This window comes from Lolium perenne, chromosome 4 (assembly GCF_019359855.2).
Source record: "Lolium perenne isolate Kyuss_39 chromosome 4, Kyuss_2.0, whole genome shotgun sequence".
NCBI lineage: Eukaryota > Viridiplantae > Streptophyta > Magnoliopsida > Poales > Poaceae > Lolium > Lolium perenne.
The window spans coordinates 264835560-264840673 of record NC_067247.2 but is presented as its reverse complement, the minus strand read 5'-3'; positions in this window follow the sequence as shown (position 1 = coordinate 264840673).

Sequence of the window (5114 nt, the reverse complement as noted above, 5' to 3'; positions counted from 1 at the left end):
TCTCTTGTCTCCCCCCATGATTCTTGCTTATTCTTGAGGGATCTAAGAGAGGAGATCTAGATCTACACTTCCACCAATCCATTTCTCCTCTAAGTGAGGGAAACTCTTGGGATCTAGATATTGGAGTCTTTTGTTGACTTTCCCCATTGTTCTTCATCTCCAATCTCATCTTATCATTTGTTGCTTGGGTGGGATTTGAGAGTGAAGGACTTGAACACCTCTAGTGTTCTTGCTTTGCATCATTGCATAGTGTTGAGCTCTCCACCACGATTAGTTCGAGTGAGAGACCGTGAGCTTGTTACTCTTGGAAGGAAACCTCCTAGTTGGCTTGGCGGTTGGTGCTCCGGTGATCTCTTCAAGAAGATTGTGAAGAGGCCCGGGCTTCTCCTTCGTGGAGCTTGTGAAGTGGTTGTGGAGCTTGCCATCTCCGGAGCGGAGGAAAAGCTAACCATAAGGAAAGGGCCATTATCCTTCATGGGTGTGGTTCGGAGAATAGGGTGAGCCTTCGTGGCGCGAGGAATCCTTCGTGGGACCTCCACTCCTCCAAACGTGACGTACCTTCTTGCAAAGGAAGGGAACACGGGAATACATCCTCGTCTCCACGTGCCTCGGTTATTTCTATACCCGAGCTCTCTTTCCTTGTGATAGCCATCGTCCTTGAAGTACATATATCTTGCTATCACTTGTGCTACATATATCTTGTTCCTATCTTGCTTAGCTCTAGTTGCTATTGTTACACTTAGTTGAGCTTAGCATATTTAGGGTTTGTGCTTGTAGACTAAACGTTAGTTTAATTCCGCATTCTTACAAGACAAATCCGTAAGAGTTTTTAATTGCCTATTCACCCCCCTCTAGGCGACATCTCGATCTTTCAATTGGTATCAGAGCAAGGTCTCTCCTTGTTTAAGGCTTCACCGCCTTGAGAGTAAAGATGTCGGCTAGTATAGTGCACAATGACACAATTGTCTTTAATGGCACAAATTATCTTTTGTGGCGAAATTGCTTACTTTGTAAACTTCGGATCTTGTGTCCACATATAGAACAATTTCTAGATGTCGGTTTTTCTCCTCCGATGGATTCTCAAAATCTATCTTTAGAGGATGAGAAAAACTTACATCTTGAAGCTCAAGTATCTAATGAGCTTTTATTCTCTTTGAGCCCCGATTTTCGTAGGTTCTTGATATATATAAAGCGAAAATCGTCTCATGAGATGTGGATCAAGCTTAAGGAAATGTTTGGTGGATCCACTTCTCAATTGGTCGGTGGTGACTCCAAGGAGCTCTCTTCCCCTTCACATCATGAAGAGCTCCAAGTTGCTTCCACCTCCGGTCGTGATGAGTTATCATCTTCTTCCACTTCACCAACGTGTAGCAAGACACGAGGTAATGATATGGTGAGTGGTGAGGAAAATTGCAATGTTGATATTGTGCTCAATAGTGATGATTCTTCATCTCTATCCCATTGCAATGCTTCCTCTTTGGACTTAAACACATCTAGCATTGAAAATAATCTACATGCTTGTGTTGATAGTCCTTGCATATCATGTGTAAATTGCTTACATAGATCTCATGATGATATGCTTACCTTGTCTTGTTCCCATAATCAAAATGCTTCTATTTCCTCTAGTTGGTTGTTGACTAACAATGTAGAGGAAACCGAACACTCTATGGATCAAGACACGATTTCAAATGAGGATTCAAGAATATCTTCATCTTCATTCTCCGGTTTGCACATGTGCCTTATGGCAAAAGGATCAAAGGTATCTCCTACTTTGACTCCTAACACATCCTCTAACGATGAGAGTGATGATGATGATAATGATGAAGAATATAATACCTTGGTGCATAATATGGCAATGGTATATGCTTCTCTTCATGGTAATAAAGAAGCTCGTGCTAATCTCGAACACTCTATGGATACCTTGAATAAATATAGGGAAACCATAGTGGAGTTGGAGTCCCATGTTGAAAATGGGGAAATGAGATTCACTCTCCTCAAGCATGAGCTAAAAGATGAGAAGCATACTAATTTTATGCTTACACAAAAAATTGAATACTATATGCATGAAAATGAGAAAACTATTGTTGATGCTTGTGCTACTAACTCTAATTCTTGTGAAGCATCTATCTTAAAGGAGAATGTTGAGTTAAGGGCTCAACTTGAGTTGCTAACTAGCAATTACAGGGAATTGGAAGAAAGTCATAAAAAGCTCTCGGGCTCTCATGATGACCTTCTAATTCCCTATGATGGGCTAAAGTTAGCTCATGAGGCTAGTATCACTAAGGTAACATCTTGTGAGCCTCATGTGGACATTAGCACAATCTCTACTACAAATGCTATATTGCCATGTGCTAGTCCTTGTAATCCATCTAGTCAAACTAGTGATACACCTTGTGTTGGATTACTCACTTTGCTCTAACAATGAAGCTTCTACTTCCTCTAGTACTTGTATTTCTACTAACCATGTAGAGGAAATAAAAGAGCTCGAGGCCCAAATCCTTTCTTTGAAGAAAGACTTGGAAAAGCGTCATGAAGGGAAATCCGCACTTGACAAGATGTTGAGTGCGCAACAATCCCCCAATGACAAGAGTGGACTTGGATTCAACTCCAATAACAAGAACAAGTTCAAGAGCAAGAGCAACAAGAAGAAGGGCCAAGACAAAGTCAAGGATCCGGCCAAGTTGGTTTGCTTCAAGTGCAAGGTTGAAGGGCATCATGTTAGATCATGCACATTGAAGAAGAAGAAGCACTTGAGTGAGAAACAACAAGGGAAACGGCCACAAGGTCAAGGTCAAGCTCATGCTCGACCTCAAGTTGAAGATAGGCCACTTCCCAAGAAGAATCAAGATATTGTTCCCCAAGAGAAGAAATCAATAAAGAAGAGAAAGGGGAACACTTGCTACTTATGTCGTGAGAAGGGGCACTTTGCTTCTTCTTGCTTAGGTGGTACCTTATCTAACCCTATAATTGTTGATGATGATGATTCTCTAGGGAAGGATAAGGATGGCAATGTGTTTGCTAAGTTTGTTGGAACTCAAAGTGGTCTCAAGAAAAAGACCATTTGGGTTGCCAAGCGTATTGTGACTAACCTCTTAGGACCCAACTTGGTTGGGGACCAACAAGCTCAAACTTGATCAATAGGTGCATGTGAGGTCATTGGAGACTTGGCTACTTCATGAAGAATTAAGGTATCTTCATATATTATATTTTGACCAAGCCAAGTCGTATGGATTATCATCTATATCTTATATCCAATGTTCCTCTTTGCGGCAACTTATACTTCAACTCATCATATTTATTGTAAGTTACTTGCCCCCCTTGCATGTTTGGTTTTGTATCAAATATGTGTTTGTATATGTTGTATCTTACTTGCCTATCTTGTGTATTCAAGTATGCTTGTTTGACTCATCATATACTTGTGTATTGTTTTGAGCCTAATGCATCTTGATGATATCTTATTTGGCTCTCTTTGAAGTGATTAATGGAACATCCCATTTTGGGGGAGTGATATGCTTTGTGCATCTCTCTTTCTTTAAAATGTGTGTACATGGGTACCACCACTTAGTATTGATATTGCAAGATTATCTAGTCACTATGTGGTGTGTCATACTCATGAGAAATTCAAATTCTAAATATCCATTAATCATCTCTAGTTGAATTTTAGTTGCCTCTTGTTTAGAAGAAATGATTTATCACATTATGGGGGAGTAATATGTTTTGTGCATATCACAAGCCTAGAAAATGTGAACATATGAGGTTATGCCACTTAGAGTTGATGCTCTTAATTATCTTGTTCCTAGGTGGCATGTTTGCTCAAACAAGCTCCATTCCTATTAAAAATCTTTTATTACTCATCTTGTGGGTTCTTGTTTGAATAAGAAATTCTTGGTGCGGTTTTTCCTCAAATACATATCTCTATATCTTATTTGGGACACCGTTTGCTTCAAGTTATTCTAATCATTGTCGTGCGTGATTGTTTGACTAGTTGAAGTTATCAAGAATCTTCATCCGTGCATAGTGCTTAATTCTATACTTATCCTATGCCTTTTATTGTGAAGTTGATCCTTACTATTCTTGTTGATATACCATCGGAAGTTAATTCCAATATTCTCATTGTCTTTGACAATTGATAACCTTGTATATGGTTAAATTTATGGATCACCTTCACTTTGGATTGTTTCTTCTTCCTTATTTTATTTCCAAGAAATCTTTGTTGCTCCCATATGTCTTCCTTGTCCTTTTGAAAAATCTTTTGATAAATCCCCTTGATTCATATCAAGTGTTTGTTTTGGAATACATACCTTTTCCTTACGGTACATTGTGCCATTGTGAAAAGTGTAGAGGGTTTTGGTTTATTTGTTCGAACCTTGCTCTTTTGGGAGTTTTGCTATCTCATTCCTTCTTCTATGCTTTATTTGTTGAATGAGATAAATCCTTGAGCATGTTTGCTTTATTTCATCCTTTATGCTCAATGGTTTCTTCTTAGTTCATTTGTTGAACTTTGTTGAACAAATCTTGTGTGATTTGCGTCTTTGATATATTTTGGACAACAAATTTGTTTAGTCACGTCTTTATGCCTTCTTCAATTCATTTGGTGTTTTGTCCAAAGTATATCTTTCTTGGATCTTCAAAGTCTTTATGTGTGCTTATATGTATTTTGTTTATATTTGTAGCATGTTTGCTTTCTTTTGATCCATTATGTAGGATATACTCCATCAAATCCTAAATGGCTAAGATGTGCATGAAATTCAAATTCCATCTAAATATGCACATATTTATATGGAGCGTGTCCTATATATTGTGGTTAGTCTAACCATGTTGGACCCAATAAGTTTGGGGACCAAGATGTACTTGAATGATGTTTTAGGTACATTGGAGATGCAATGGAAGCCAATGGGGGAGAAGTTTAGAGGGTTTAAGGGAATGGTTTTATACTTAAGTTTGGTTTGTGCTTAAGTGTTTTGCCTCTCATGCATTCCATATTTATATGTCTTGCATGGTTGTATATATATAGTGGAAACTATCCCAAAGGTTAATCTTGACAATGTATGCAATGAATTCATGTTCATCACACGTGCATACATTGTGGGGGAGTTTTCTCTATATATATTGGT